Source organism: Elaeis guineensis, chromosome 16 (genome assembly GCF_000442705.2).
Source record: "Elaeis guineensis isolate ETL-2024a chromosome 16, EG11, whole genome shotgun sequence".
NCBI classification, from domain to species: domain Eukaryota; kingdom Viridiplantae; phylum Streptophyta; class Magnoliopsida; order Arecales; family Arecaceae; genus Elaeis; species Elaeis guineensis.
In genome coordinates, this window is record NC_026008.2 from 16,477,658 (window position 1) to 16,495,124 (window position 17,467).

The following is a 17,467-nucleotide window of genomic DNA, read 5'->3' on the forward strand; positions in this document are numbered from 1 at the left end:
ATAACACCTTGCAACTTTTTCATTTGCGATACTACTGCCTGGATATTGGATACCGGAAGCCCTTATCATATTTGCAATACGATGCAGGGTCTGCAGGTCAGTAGGAGATTTGATGAAGGTGAGAGATTCCTGAATGTTGGAGATGGAAGCAAAGTTCTAGTTCTAGAATTAGGAATCATGAACCTTGTAATCAATTCTTGAAACGTAATTCTGAGTGAATGTCACTATTGTCCAAGCTTTTTATTAAATATTATTTCTGTAGGTCTTTTGGCCATGAACGGTTATCAATTTTTAATAAAAGAAAATATTTACAATATCATTTTGAATGGTGTTACAATGTTTGTTGGACAACTTAATAATGGAATTTACTTTCTATCACAACCTATTAATGTAGTTCAAACCTCCGGTAAATGCCCTAGAATAGATAATATGTCAGAAGTCTACCTTTGGCACTGTAGGCTAGATCATATCAATAAGAACAGGATAAACAGGTTGGCTCAAGAAGGAATTCTTGAAGTAGGTGATTGTGAATCACTTCCAACCTGTGAGTCCTGTCTTCTTGGTAAAATGATCAAATCACCTTTTACTGGAAAAAGTGAGCGAGCCAGTGAACTCTTGGGTTTGGTACATTCTGATGTATGTGGACCCATGAGCTCAAGTGCAAGAGGTGGATATTTCTACTTCATAACCTTCACAGATGACCTATCGAGGTATGGGTATGTCTATTTAATGAAGCATAAGTCGGAGTCGTTTGAAATGTTCAAACTATTCCAAAATGAGGTAGAAAAACAAACTGGGAAGTGTATTAAAACTCTTCAATCTGATCGAGGAGGTGAATACCTTTCCAATGAGTTTCTGACATATCTTAGAGAGAATGGGATTCTCTCTCAATGGACTCCTCCTGGGACACCACAGCATAATGGTATATCTGAAAGGAAGAATCAGACCTTGTTGGATATGGTTCGATCCATGATGGGATTTGCTGGTCTGCCGATCTTCCTCTGGGGATATGCGCTCGAATCGGCTTGTTACCTTCTAAATAGAGTTCCGAGTAAGTCTGTAACCAAAACACCATATGAGATATGGATAGGATGTAAGCCAGTACTCTCGCACTTTAGGATTTGGGGGTGTTCGACTTATGTTAAACGTTTAATTACGGACAAGCTAGGACCTAGGTCTGACAAGTGTAATTTTATAGGATACCCAAAAGAGACCAAAGGGTATTATTTCTACCTGGCTGATGAGCAAAAGGTGTTTGTCAGCCTTAAGGCAATCTTTTTGGAAAAAGAGTTCCTTGGTGAAGGGACTGTTGCCTCTAAGGTCGAACTTGATGAAGTTCGACAGGTGGAAAAATCGACACAAGTTGCTGAACCTGAATCAGATTTGATTAGATCAGATCTGGAGCCCATTGTTCAAGCACCCTTAAGGCGATCAGGTAGAGTACCACGTCAACCAGACAGATACTATGGTTTCTTGGTCCGAGACGACGATCCTATCGAACTTGATGAAAATGATGAGGATCCGATCACCTACATGGATGCAATGCAGAGACCCAACTCTGAGAAATAGCTAGAGGCCATGAAATCCGAAATGGAGTCCATGAAGGTCAACGATGTGTGGACATTGGATGACCCACCCGAAGGAGTAAAACCCATAGGGTGTAAGTGGGTCTTCAAGAGGAAGAGAGGCACAGACGGAAAGGTGAAAACCTATAAAGTCCGTCTGGTTGCCAAGAAATATCGTCAACGTTATGGTATAGACCATGACGAGATATTTTCTCCTGTGGCAATGCTCAAATCCATTTGGATTATGCTGGCGATAGCTGTCCATCTGGACTACGAAATCTGGCAGATGGATGTAAAGACAGCTTTCCTAAATGGAGAGCTGGATGAAGAGGTGTATATGATACAACCTGAAAGATTCACATCCACAGATGAGTCTAAGGTGTGCAGGCTACAGAGGTCCATTTATGGACTTAAGCAGGCATCACGGAGTTGGAACATACGTTTTGATAAGACAATCAAGACGTATGGCTTCGTTAAGAACGGAGAAGAGCCATGCATTTATAAGTGGGCTAATGGTCCAGTAGTAGTATTTCTTGTATTGTATGTGGATGACATTCTCTTAATTGAAAATGATGTCCTTGCATTACAGGGAATAAAGATTTGGCTGTCGTCACAGTTCTCCATGAAGGATCTGGGAGAAGCTTCCTACATCCTAGGGATGAGGATCTATAGGGATAGATCTAAAAGGTTGCTTGGTTTATCTCAGTCCACGTACATTGATACTATGTTGAAGAGGTTCAGCATGGAGAATTCCAAGAAAGGCTATCTTCCGATAGGCCATGAAATTTCTCTCTCGTAGAGGGATTGTCCGACAACACCTCAAGAGAGAGAGCGTATGGGTAGGATTCCATATGTTTCGACAGTGGGATCTATCATGTACGCCATGACATGTACATGACCAGATGTAGCATACTCACTAGGAGTAGTGAGTAGATACCAATCTGATCCAGTGGAGAATCACTGGAAGGTGGTTAAAACCATCCTGAAGTATTTAAGAAATACTAAGGACCAGTGGCTTGTTTATGGTGAATCAAACTTGAGACTTATAGGGTTTACAGACTCTAGTTTCCAGTCTGATCATGATGACAGCAAAAGTGTGTCGGGATTTATTTTTACCCTTAATGGTGGGGCTATCTGCTGGAAAAGTTTCAAGCAGCACACAGTGGCTGATTCAGTTTGCAAGGTGGAGTATGTCCCTGCATCAGATGCTGCCAAAAAAGCGGTGTGGCTGAGAAAATTCATCACCGAGCTTGGAGTAGCACCCTTTCTTGTTGGTCCAGTTCTGCTCTACTGTGACAACTCTGGAGCCATTGCTCAGGCGAAGGAACCAAAGGCACACCAGCAGACGAAGCATATTCTGCGCCGCTACCATCTCATCTGGAAAATTATGGATCGAGGTGATGTCGATCTTCAGAAGATCGACGGAAAGGAGAACCTGGCTGACCCATTCACTAAAGCCATTGTGGTGAAAGAGTTCGACAACTACAAGTTGAAGATGAGTATTAGATACTGCACCGATTGGCTTTAGGCCAAGTGAGAGATTGTTGGAAATAGTGTCCCAAAGCCAATCGTCAGTCTGTTGACGGTTGTGCTCATTTTTGTATTTGTACATGAATTATGAATTATTAAAAATTATTTTAGTATTTTTCATCACAAAATATTTCATCTTCTAATGAACTCCTATGTTGTGGTGAAGTCCTTAGGACTATTTAGACTCGACAAAGGAGGATTTATCGTTTAGTCCTTAAATCTGTTCGGGACCAAATGATACATTGTTACCAAGGACGACAATATTTATCAAGCATAGGTCGTTGTGTGCCATATAGGTTGGTTGTCCTCTTAACCAATGAGTGTAGAGACACTGGTATGGCATACAGGTGAGATGTAAGGGTACATCTGCACTGAACGTGACCGACTCTGGAGCTATTTCTGCTGTCAAGATTTGCTCCGATGGAATATGGGTATAAATATCCCTCCGACCTGAGACCGCCACGGTGACTTGCAAGCAACTCACTGCACTTAGGCACTGGACTACCTGAATTTTTAATTCAGTGACGGAAGGCTGCTGGGTGTAGTCAAGTACTTGACTTGTCGGTGCGTATGTCAAGATGGGATTGACCACTCCAGTTTAGGAGCTGTGTATAGTCGTGTTTCAATTTAGCAAAATCTTGGCCAGGGCAGTCCTTGTGAGGAGTCACAGGACTATTTGAGTTGAGCACGATTCGGATGATCTGATCAGGGTTGACAGTTTAACTCTGAGTCATCCTAAACACGGAGGTCAAAAGGATGAAGTATACAGTAACCATATTCACGTAGGTTCTGAGTGTTGCGATTGCGACCATTCGACCTATCCGATCATCAGGTACCATTGCTAGATGGTCACTTCGATTAGTACAGGAATTGGTTCCTGTGCTATCGGCTTAGGTTCGAACCTGCGGGGTCACACATATTAGAGGTTCTTATCTGATCTAATGGCTGATGTAGAATCCTATATGTTTGGGACTCAGTGATCGAGAATCAGAATTCTCTGATCATGAGTTACATACATTTTGGGTATCGGGATCAAGAGTCCCACTGGTTTGGGACTCTTCGATCAGAGTTACATATCGATGAATTCTGATGCCCGATTACCCATCGAATTTGGACTTAATATTTATGAAAGATTTAATTAGTGATTTGATCGCTAATTAACTTAATTTGATTGAGTAATTATTTTTGGATCAAGTCCAATTGAATTGGATTCAGTTGGGTTTGACCCGATTAGGCTAAGAGTTGACCTAATCGTTGAGATGGTTTGGTCCCTGATTTGATCAGGGGTTGGGCTTAATCAATTTTTGATTTGATTAAGATTTTATTGAGCCTAATTAAGCCTAATTTAGTTGGATTTAAATTAGTCTAATTGGACCTAACTTATTTGGTTCAATTAGGTTGGTTTAAATAATTAAACCACCTTTACCCAATCTCCATGCGCCACCTCACTTCCATTGCACCCATTTGGATTCATGAGAAGGAACTTCTCATGAATTTTTTCCTCACGCCAAGCCCTCTCCATGCCCCACTTTAATGTGTCAAATGGATGGATAAGGATGATTGGTTGGCCATTCAAATTCAAAATAAAGTTTGAATTTGAATGGGCAATCAATCTTTGCACCTTATCTCTTTTTTTTTACGTCCTATTTATTACATGAGAAAAGGTTTCTCATGAAATCCCTCCATGCACAATTTAAGCCACGCCTCACACCTTTAGTGGATAAGAGATGAGTTGGTGTCCATTTGAATTCAAAATTTGATTTGAATTCAAATGTGCAATTACTCATCTTTATCCTTTCTTTTGGATAAGACGTTTGATGTTGTTATAAAAGGAGGAGAAGAGTGGGGCGTGCAAGAAGAAGATTTTTGAAGAAAAATTCTGGGGCGTGAGAAGTCTTGTGCATGAGAAAGAAGTCCATATCCTTCCAAGAGAAAAAAAAAAAGAAAAGAAAGAAAAGTGGGTGCAAAGTTTCCGATGAATTCCCTATAGTTTTAACCTGGGGTTCGGGAAGTGAGAAAGTGAGCTACGAGTGTCGTGAGCCCACAAAATCTTAGGAAGATCTTCAACATCTTTTCAAGCACGTCTGTTGATGATCTGGAGCATCCGAAGAATCGACAGACATCGATCGAAGGAGTTCGATCAGCATCTGCTGTCAAAAGAGCTCTACAACGAGCTAGCACTCGTGAGGAGTCGATCAGATCGGAAGCTTCGTGTGGATGATCCACAGAGGTCAGACACATTGTGTGGCTGCATCGTGATGATCAGACACTCTCGATGGTGATCAGATTGCGGCGATCTACTATCCGCACAAAGGTATTGTGTTCTGAACACATTACAGTAAAGTGTTTACTGTTCGAATTTGAATTTCAAATTTAAATAAATGCATGCTATATATCATATTTAGATCCTAGTGTAGGATAAATTCATGTTAATTAATTAGATTAATTAATATCTTTTCGCTGTAAAATCATAATTTTAAAAAAAATTTAAAATTACCATTTTACCCCTACACTGAATTTTCCCCACAAAATCCACTTCCAAATTCAATTTGAATTAGGTTTAATGCATGTAACTTAACTTGATTTTAATCCTTATCAAATAAGGAATCCAAGTTTAAAGACAAATTGGATTTTGCCATGTGCTAGCAAGGCTTTCTTAAACTCAATAGGATTTCTCTAAATCCTAATCCAATTAGGACTTCTTAAGTCTAATAGGTCAATCCAAATTAGTTTTTTTTATTTGTCTGATCTCATAGATTCAATTCTATCTGGTAGTGAGATATACCATGATCTCTATCATAGTATCATTGAAACTCTTTTCAATGGATCGAAATAATTTTACTCTAGCTTAACAAGGATCGTCGATCCAGAATAATCTTAGTGAGCTCTCACAATCCACCAATGATACCTGACAGTATATAGTGGCAACCCAGCAGAACTAAATAATGAACCTCAAAGTGTAGTTTTTGTATGATTTAGTCTCTCTGTCGTGAGTCCCAACTAGATGGCAGATAATGGATAAATCATCAAATCTTATCATTAGTCATATAATAGATTTGATTAGCTCAAGTCCAATTATGATTCTCATGAAAACTCTTTTCTATCAATCACACTGCTGTAGCCACAAACTAATGGACTTAGCCTCTCAAATTTCATAGAACTACTTTTTTCTATCAAGATCAATAGATTACATTTAGATGCACATTCTACTCCTACAGTGGACCAACTGTCACTAACATTCATTACAAAGACTCAACGAGCCCATGTTTATATGTCAGTCAAACTCCAGTAGTCTTACTGTGAGCAACTGTGCCATCGTAGGTCAAAAAATTATTCACACAACTACAGCATCGAGATGATTATTGATGATCAAGTTGAAATCCGTATGATCATGCTCAGTACTGATTGTTCTCTAATAACTACCCACACTTATCGCTCAGTGTCTCTACATTATAAAATAGAGACTTATCTATCTCGAAAGAAGTAATCTGTGCATCGGTCTAGTCGGATCGATCACCGTCCTCATGATGATACTATGATCGAAAGTAATTTATACCTCTAATTCTCAATATCTTGAGAATATGTACCGTAAGTATTAATTTCATAGATAATTCAAGAATACATCACATTTGAATGAAAATAAACTTATCCTTTTATGGATCAAATCAATATTTTTAAATATAAAATTGTGTCCTAGAGTTATTACAATATGTCAATCATATTAGTTTCTAGGACATACATCCAACATAAATGACCTATAAATCATTCCTCATAGTTTTTTTGGGAAATATTGATTTTGAAAATGGTCTTAGAACTTGATCCTTGGAGTTGTATATAAAACAATAAATATGAAAATCCTATCTTTGAATTATTTTGCTTTATGCATCCATAATTTGTTTAAAGTCTTTTAATTTATTCTACTCACTTGATCTCTGCTATAATTTTTGATTACTTCCTGGCCTTGATCTCACTATTTATCTCTTTCTAGAGTCCGAGGTTTAGGAGTTGATAGATAGTGTTCGGAAGTGAACCTTGAGCAAGGCCTTAGATCTAGTGCTATACTTCTTTTGTAAATGCTAAACTTGAAATACTGAGTTGTTTTCTTGCCCAGTTTATAGATTTTTCTTAATGCTTAGCTAGTGGCATTATTAAATATTTTTATTTTTTTGATTGGTCTGTGGCCACTTCAAGTTGTTAGAATCTAGATAATTTTGAAATTTTACCCTACCTATGTTTGATGGATAATTGTTGAAATTAATTTGTATTTGTCATGAGCAAGTTACCTTGTAATGCTTGTGGGGACGAGCTATACACGTGGTGGTTGCCACATCCCTTGGTAGGTGCTGCCTAGTCAAGAATGTAACAATAATTAATAGTATTAAATAATAAAACAAACTATTCAGTTTTGATTCCAGTATGAAAATTCATAAATTTAATACTTGTTCTGTTATCCAAGGATGTGCCACTTATAATAATGTGGATTCTCCTATATAATCCACTATGTTTTGTCCTGATAACTCGATCAAATTATATCATGAGTAGAATCGGCAAAGCAAACTACTTTTGATGGTTGTACAATGTGGCCCATTAATTGTATCACCCCCAGTACTGTTACAAGATTTTGTTACGAATTTATGCTTTGGCTAGGAGAGCAATGCTAAACTAAAGTGGGGCTAGATGAATCACCTCAAAATTAGGGATACCTCCCTGAAACTTTGGCTTTGGAAGGCGTGTGGCCCTTCACCACTCAATCAAGCACTAACCTGATTCTTCTAGGTTATTCATATGGCTTCATGTTGAGTATTTTTAGGTAAAAGGCATCATAAAATCCTACTTCCAATTTGTCTATCAACTTCACAATGAAGATCTTGGTTTTAGATGACATAACATATTTTGCTTAGTTGGATTTTCAGCTCAATTTACCACCTAAGAATGATCAACATAATCAAAGCTATCAACTCTTAAGATCAGTTTGGTTTAGGGCCTGCTTAGTGGCAAAAGTGGACCAAAAGTCAAAAGTACATTTTTAAAAGTGATGCTATCCTAAAATATACTTCCTCGGTTACATATATGACTACTGCCAGCCACTTTGGATGTTAAATATTAAGATTTATGTATTAGCAATATTATCGTTAAGTTATTTTATTAAATTATATTAATTTATAATAGTAATATTATTTAATATATCAAGAATTTTATTTAGTAATACATAATAATATTATTTAATAAATTAAATATAACAAATAATAATTAATAATTACTAATTCATTTTATTGACTACTATAGAAAGCAATATTGTGCCAAAAAAAGCAAAATTATGATTTTCTCACTATTACAGATCCATGCACTACCTCCTATGAACTAAAAATTCATAATCCCTATTTTTATGGAAATACTACTTAGTTGACCTATGCTTATTTGAATAGCTTCAATTAAATCATCTTTCTTTAATAAAAACTGATATGATCTATAGGGTTCTCCTTGTGAATAAATTTAATAGGGTCCATAGAGACCATTTCTTCATTCACACAATTCCAAGTCTCTGGACCAATCGAAAGTTAGATTCCATCTAAATTACTCATTTTCAAATGACACTCACCCTATTCAGCATGTTCATTTTTGACCTAGAAAAAATTTTATAATTTAATCTATAACAATTTTTATATTGAACCCATAAATAAAAATACTATTAGATTATTCATTGAATAATATTATTTGATAATATTTTTTATCATCTTGTTCATATTAACTAATATGATATGAAAATAACTAATAGATAATATGGCTCGATATTTTAGAAAAATAATATGTTTTAGTAAAATATTATTAAATAATATTATTGTTTGGAAAAAATTAGTGGTATACTGTTCCTAATAAAATAATAATATGAAAATAATATCCTTACATATGAATATATTATTATTTTTATACATTAAGCATAAATTATAATATTACATTAAGTAATACTATACTAATATTAGTATTTATTTGATCACTAATATCGAATAACTATCAGTAGTTAGTATTATTTTTTTTATTTTATAAAAATTAACTAATATTAAACAAATTTATTTTCAAAATCATTATTATAAATAGTATTATCTAATAATATTAATAATGCCAAGTAAGATTTAGTGATATCAATTTATTTCCTAATTATTAAGATTAAATAATAAATTTGATGATTAATATATTGTTATGTGAGATATAATCAGATATTTAATTTATTAGCATATCCTCTCACTTAGCTTTTAGTGGTTTTGGCTCCTAAGATGGCCAAAGTCACGAAAGAGACAAGATTGTTCAAAATGATGAAAGCAACTTTCAGGTGCCACTTTCACAATGAAACATGGAAATGCGATCAATGTCACTCTCACACACAATCTTGTAGCTAGAATGAATGAGAGCCCAAACTTCGACTAGAGCATTTGGTATGGGGTGATCATCCAAAAATAAGAACGATATGAGTGGAGGTAATAAAATCACCATATTTGGCTGCACCATCATGATCCTACTCAATGGTGATCCCAAAGCACCCCAACTCCTTAAAATATTGTCCAACTAGGTGATCAGATACCCAATATTGAAGTCGAGTATTCAAGATCATCCCAAAGTAGTGATCTTGGGTTGAAATTTGAGGACAACAATACCCTTCAATTTAGCAAAAAGATTGATATATAAGTATATTATTATATTATATCAATATTATATCATAATATAATATAATATAAATAATATAATGTAGTATAATATAATATAAAGAGAACTGAAATCCATCTCAAATGAGAGATCCTAAACCTAGATTCTAAATGGAACTTTTTATGGGTAAAATCAAAGTTTTTGAAAGGAAATTTGGGCGATCTAAGAGCTCATTTCCTATTCAGACTCTAAGAAGAAAAGTCCTCCTTCTATTGGACTCAGAGAAGGAAGGGCGAGTCCTAGTGGGAGTCATATTTTTCTCCTTCCTCGACTCGCAAGTGGGGTGCATGAGTCATTCTTTTCTTTTCTTTTTTTTCTTTTTTTTTTCTTTTTTTTTGTGTTTGGGGCCAACTAGGTGGCCCAAAGGGGCTAGGTCTCACATACCCTCTCAACCAAGTATTCCTATATGGTGAGTTATCACATAGAGAAGCATCATGTGCCTTGTACTCCTATAGGTAGCTATCGGGTAGCTTTAGGCATTGCTTAATCGAGTTCCTCAATGCCATCATGGGCTAGTGGCACCAAACACAATTGTGTCAGCACTGGAAGCTTGGTGAACCTTCAGGTGGAAAAATTTAGTTAAGAAAATGAAAGTTGAGGGTCTGATGCATTCCAGTTCCAAAAACTCAAGATGTCCTCATTAAAATGATGCTTAGCACAGTACCACAAATGTCATCTCCATAATCAAGTGGTCACCAACTAATGCTAGCACCTATAACTAGTATAATTAAAAATATTGGAAGATAAAATATCTTATTCAACACTTCACATTAAAAAAAAAAAAGAAATCTAATTCAACATTCAGACAATCTGGCATCAAAGAAACCATTGAATTTTTTGATATGGTTAGGGCACTAAGCTATTCTTAAAAGACAAAACTAGAGGACTTGGTGAAAATTAAGCAACATGCAATTAGTTTAAAACTTTTAATATAAGCCAAGTCATTGGAAGCAATTAGTTGAAAACTGCAATATGAAGATCATCTTGTTAGATGTATGCCCTAGAAGCCAATCGGGCTGACACATTAATTCTTTCTAGAACATAATTTAGTACTTGACCTAATTATTTAGGATAGTTAATAACCATTCATGTAATGTATATTGGGTTTCGATCATGCAGTGGAATGAGAATTTTAAAATTTTTTTTAGACATACATATCAAAAGTTTTAACAATTAAAACTATCAAACCGAAATCCGAACCCTAGAATCACCTTGTAGATGTCGAGCAAAATAAAATCAAGCATGCAAAGAGATAGAAATTTATACTTTCTCCAATGAGTAGTATAGTAAGAAGGTGATCTCTATTAGACTCTAAAATAGAAGTCCTCCAATGGTGATCCATACGAAAGTTGGTCAAGATCCTTCCCAACTGGTGCACTGCCGCAGCTTTTTCTTTACAAGAACACTGTTGGCTTCAAACTTGAAGAACGATCGCACCAGCATCCAGTAGCCTTCGATTTCATCACTAGTGTTGGTGCAAAAATCCGCCTGTGTCGGAAAAGCTGGAGTCGAGGGAGCGCTGTCGCCGCTGGGACCTGCAAAAGAAGTCTAAATCAAAGGTGGGGTTGCTCCTGCAAGACCCTCCGACACTCAAGTCAGTTCTCTACCTCAACAAGAATGGAGTGCTCGAACAAAAATTTTAGCAGAGTTTCTAGGTAAAAATGAGAGCTTGGAGAATAACGTATCTGGGATCCTCCTTTTATAGGTGAGGGGAGCAAAGGATTGATAGCGACTGTTTATGATCGTCTCGTCGTGGGCCGTACGGAGCTAGGAGGAATTTATCATGAAGAGTAATGGGGTGGAGTCGTGGCTGTCACCATAGCTCGCCACGTGTAATCAGTTGCAGGGAGTGGAGCGACGTCCGTTGTCGCGACTCGCCAGGGAGTGGTGGAACTGCACAGGATCCATTGCAGGAAGTGGAGCAGAATCGTGGCTGTTGCTGCGGCCTGCTAGGGAGTGATGGAGCCGCGTAGGATCCACCACGGGGAGTGGAGTAGAGTTGTGGCCGTTACTACGGCCTGCCAGGGAGTGATGGAGCCGCGTAGGATTCACCGTGGAGAGTGGAGTAGAGTTGTGGCCTGTTAGAGGGTCCAGGCCTGTCGGTCGAAGTCCGACTGGAGTGTCTGGCAGAGAGGGGTGACTAGTTGCCCGATCGAGAGGAGCTCGGAGTCCGGCTCTCGTGGGAGTTTGGATGAAGTCTTCCTTCAGTTGAAGTCGGGGATGAGGTCCGGCTCCCGCGGGAGTCCGGATGGAGTCTTCCCGCAGCTGGAGTCAGAGACGAGATCTGGCTCCCGTAGGAGCTCGGGCGAAGTCTATCTGCAATCAAAGTCAGGGGCGAAGTCCGGCTCCCTTAGGAGTCCGGATGAAGTTTACCAGCAGTCGGGGTTGAGGATAGAGCTCGGCTCCCGTAGGAGTCCAGGCGAAGCCTTCTAGCAGTCGAGGTCGGGGACGAAGTCCAGACGGAGTCTTCCTTCGACCGGAGTCAGAGACGAGATCTGGCTCCCGTGGGAGTCCGGGCTGAGTCTTCCTGCAATTGGAGTTGTGGGTGAAGACCGGCTCTCGTAGGAGTCCGGACAAAGTTTACCTGTAAGTGAAGTTGTGGGCGGAGCCCGGATCCCGTAAGAGTCCAGGCGAAGTCCGCCTGCAGTCGGAGTCAGCAATGAGGTCCGAGTCCCATAGGAGTCCGGACGAAGTCTTCCTGTAGTCGAAGTTGGAGATGAAATCCGGCTCCCGTAGGAGTTCGGATGAAGTCTTCCCGCTGTCGAGGTTGGAGAGGGAGTCCGGCTCCCATAGGAGTCCGGACGAAGTCTTCCTGCTGTCGAGGTTGGAGATGGAGTCCGGCTCCCATAGGAGTTCGGACGAAGTCTTCCTGCTGCTGAAGTTGGAGATGGGGTCCGGCTCCCATAGGAGTCCAGACGAAGTCTTCCTACCATCGAGGTTGGAGATAGAGTCCGGCTCCTGTAGGAGTCCAGACGAAGTCTTCCTGTAGTCGAAGTTGGAGATGAAGTCCGGCTCCCGTAGGAGTCCGGACGAAGTCTTCCTGCTGCTGAAGTTGGAGATGGGGTCCGACTCCCGTAGGAGTCCGGATGAAGTCTTCCTGCCATCGAAGTTGGAGATGGAGTCTGGCTCCCGTAGGAGTCCGGACGAAGTCTTCCTGTAGTCGAAGTTGGAGATGAAGTCCGGCTCCCGTAGGAGTCCGGACGAAGTCTTCCTGCTGCTGAAGTTGGAGATGGAGTTTGGCTCTTGTAGGAGTCCGGACGAAGTCTTCCTGCTGTCGAGGTTGGAGATGGAGTCCGGCTCCCGTAGGAGTCCGGACGAAGTCTTCCTACTGCTGAAGTTGGAGATGGGGTGCGACTCCCGTAGGAGTCCGGACGAAGTCTTCCTGCTGTCGAGGTTGGAGATGGAGTCCGACTCCCGTAGGAGTCCGGACGAAGTCTTCCTGTAGTCGAAGTTGGAGATGAAGTTCGGCTCCCGTAGGAGTCTGGATGAAGTCTTCCTGCTGCTGAAGTCGGGGACGGAGTTCGGCTCCCGTAGGAGTCTGGACGAAGTCTTCCTGCTGCTGTAGGTCGGACGCCGGTAGAATCCCCGAGGGTTCACTCCTGACACGAACTTCGGCTGGGAGGGTTTTACACCCAACACCAGTCCCCCTACTTCTGAGTTTGAGTTTCGATCGAAGAAAGTACAAAAAATTTTCACAGCCGAAGTCGCTTCCTTAAATTCTGCACACGACCGCCCTCAAAAATCTTGATATTTAATGCACGCATGCTGGAGCCTTTTTCTGATTAGGGTGATCCGAAGAGTCCTTTCGAAACTCCCACCAGGGCGTAATCCTAAGCGTCACGCCATAATGGTCCACGAACGGTCAGCCCTATGCCGCGGTGAGTGGGACACGTGGCGGGCACTGGTTGACCTGGGGATATCTACCACCATAACTGCGCCAGGCCCCGTTGCTTATTTAAGCCCCCGCCTTTCCTTCAGGGGCTTCACTTCGCCTGAGGGTTGACACCTTTCTTCCGCCTGAGAGCTTAGCCACTCAGCCACTCCATCGGTCCCCTTTTCGACTCCGAGCGTCCTTCGCACCAGTCTTTGTCATCTCCACCAGCTCTCCACCGTCTTCAGTCCCCCGCATCTCTCCGAGGGGTTCTCCCACCGGGGCCTCCGCCCCGGAGGCCAACCTTAAGAGGATGCCACAGACCAGGAAGAGTGTGAGGAGGAGAATGGCGGCCTGCGAGTTCTCCGGTTGTCAAACTGTCACTGAGGGTTCCCATCGCCTTAAAGGGGGCTCGAGGGAGAATTCTTTTAACAACAAGGGTTTAATAACGGGGACAACCGGTGAGGGCATTCCGCCTGAGAATTTCAAAGTAGCTGAACGGGGCGACACCGGTCAAGGGGGCAGAGTTGTCGTCATAAGCTATGGTGGGATTTTTGACATCGTCGGGGCCGAGGGACCAGAAGCAATCGGCACCGACGGTGGGGCAGTAGAACTTATTGCGGGGATGGTGGAAGTAGCGCATGCCGACCTTGCCGGAGTACCTAAGATGGTGGTAGTCGTGAAGCACACGGTGGTGGCGCATGCCTCCGATGCCATCGCGGCCTCCACGGTACCTCCGATTCTTCTTGAAGCAGGTCATCGTCGCCGCTGCCGTTGCCTTCGCTGCCCTCTGAATTCTATCACATCCTTTTCCCCCTAGGATTGGGGTTTCGACGATGGAGCGAAACGAGGCGGGGGGCGAGAGGTTTATCACACGCACTAAAAAATACTGCTGAGAAGGATGGAACCGGGAAGAGAAGTCAACAGCTTGAAGTGGTCTCCGGTGTATCCCTTTTGAGTCTTGTAGTAATGTTTTCTTTTTCTGGCCCTTCGGGTCTTGTAACGTTCATCTTGTTAACCGAAAAATGAGAAGGAGATTTTGTTACTTCGTCCACACCTTGCGTCGAATTGCTGCCTATCGAATTTCTTTCCTTTACCCTTGTTATTGTTGTATTCCCTTCTCTCTCTTTTTTTTTTTTTTCGGTGTCGTTTGGAGGTTACTGGTTGTTGCCACGTCGGTTCGTCTTACCAGTTATCCTTCTTCTTCAGCCTTGATGGCTCTATAATGCATATTCAATGAATAATATGAGAAGGGAATTTTCTGCTATCTCTTTTACTCATGTGTTGAATTATCGCTTGCCGAGCTTCTTTCAATCTTTGCATCATTCGGGGGTATCCGATTGCCATCGCATCGACCCATCCTTTCATCCATGGCCGCAGATTTGCCTGGGACCACTCGGGTTTGGTGCCCCCCATCAGGGCTCAAGCTCGGAGGTCTGAGCTTCTCGTCACCCTGAGAAAGTCGTCTTATCTCGGACTTACATTGATAGAAAGCTGGGATTCTTGATAAGAACCCCAATCCCTGCTGAGACGAGGTTCTCTGCATCTTCGATGCTATTTGTTTTCCATTCATCGCTGACGTAGTCCATCGCTTTTCTTTTTAACTCCTTTCCCCTTTCCTCTTTTTTCTTTTTCGAGTGGGATTTTTCTCTCTGCTCTTGGTGGGGTTGCGGGAGCCCGGCTCCCGTAGGAGTCCGGGCAGAGTCTTCCTGCAATCAGAGTTCTGGACGAAGTCCAGCTCTCGTAGGAGTCCGGATGAAGTTTACTAGCAGTCGAAGTCAGGGATGAAGCCCGGCTCCCGTAGGAGTCCGGGCGGAGTCCACCTGCAATTGACGTCGAGGGCGAAGTCCGGCTCCCGTAGGAGTCTGGATGAAGTCTTCTTGTGAAGGGGCCGCTGGGAAGGTCTCCTTTTTCCATCTGGTCTTGAATGATCAGGCCTTAATTGGTGTCGGGGGGAGGTTCTTCCCCTATTTATGTCGTAACAGGTTTCAGCTCTGGTTAGGATGAGGTTCTCTTCCTATCCCTAACGCGGTTGTAAGGGCACATATGGGCGCTGCCGGACCTTTCCCCCCATCCGATCTAGGTGTAACCGAGCCTTCGACTTTGCTCATGTTAGGATGAGATTCTCCTCCTGTTCCTAACATGGCTGTGGGGGCACATATGGGCATTGCAGGGCCTCTCCCCCCATCCGATCTAAAGAGAACCGGGCCTTCGACTTTGCTCAAGTTAGGGCGAGGTTCTCTTCCTGTCCCTAACAGGGCTGTGGGGGCACATATGGGCGTTGTAGGGTCTCTCCCCCTATTCGGTCTAAAGAGAACCGGGCCTTCGACTTTGCTTAAGTTAGGGCGAGGTTCTCCTCCTGTCCCTAACAGGGCTGTGGGGGCACATATGGGCGTTGCAAGGCCTCTCCCCCCATCCGGTCTAAAGAGAACCGGGCCTTCGACTTTGCTCAAGTTAGGGCGAGGTTCTCCTCCTGTCCCTAACAGGGCTGTGGAGGCACATATGGGCATTGCTTGGCCTCTCCCCCCATCCAGTCTAAAGAGAACCAGGCCTTCGACTTTGTTGAGACGAAGTTCTCCTCCCGCTTCCGACACGGTTTGTTTTAACTGTCCTGTCGATATAGGCTTGTGCCAAGGGAGGAGACATATAGATATGCAACTTTTATTTAAAATAAAGTTATCGGTAATACATTCGTAGGAGTTGTCAGACAATCCTTCCTAGAGAGAGAAATTTCTTGGCCTATCGGTAGATAGCCCTTCTTGGAATTCTTCATGCTGAACCTCTTCAGCACAGTGTCTATGTACATGGACTGGGATAACCAAAGCATCCTTTTAGATCTATCCCTATAGATCTTCATCCCTAGGATGTAGGATGCTTCACCCAAGTCCTTCATGGAGAACTGTGATGACAACCAAACTTTTATTCCCTGTAGTGCGGGGATGTCATTCCCGATTAAGAGAATGTCATCCACGTACAAGATAAGGAATACCACAACTGGACCATTTGCCCATTTATAGATGCAGGGCTCTTCTCCATTCTTAATGAAGCCATACGTTTTGATCACCTTATCAAAATGCATGTTCCAACTCCGAGAAGCTTGCTTCAATCCATAAATGGATCTCTGAAGCTTGCACACCTTGGACTCATCTGTGGATGTAAACCCCTCAGGTTGTATCATATACACCTCTTCGATCATCTCTCCATTCAGGAAAGCTGTCTTTACATCCATCTGCCAGATCTCATAATCTAGATGGGCAGCTATTGCAAGCATTATCCGAATAGATTTGAGCATTGCCACAGGGGAAAATATCTCATCATAGTCAATACCATAACGTTGACGATACCCCTTGGCTACTAGACGGGCTTTATAGGTCTCCACCTTTCCGTCTGCGCCCCTCTTCCTTTTGAAGACCCATTTACACCCAATGGGTTTAACCCCTTCAGGTGGGTCAACCAATGTCCATACATCGTTGACCTTCATGGACTCCATTTCGGATTTCATGGCTTCAAGCCATTTCTCGAAATCAGGTCTCTGCATTGCATCCATATAGGTGATCGGATCCTCATTATTCTCATCAAGTTTGATGGGATCACCGTCCCGGACCAAGAAACCGTAGTATCTGTCCGGTTGATGCGGTACTCAACCAGATCGCCTTAATGATGCAGGTACATTGGGCTCCGGATATGATCTAATCATATCAGACTCAGGTTCAGCTATTGGTGTCGGTCCTTCTACCTATTGAACTTCATCAAGTTCAACCTTAGAGGCAACGGTTCCTTCACCAAGGAACTTCTTTTCTAA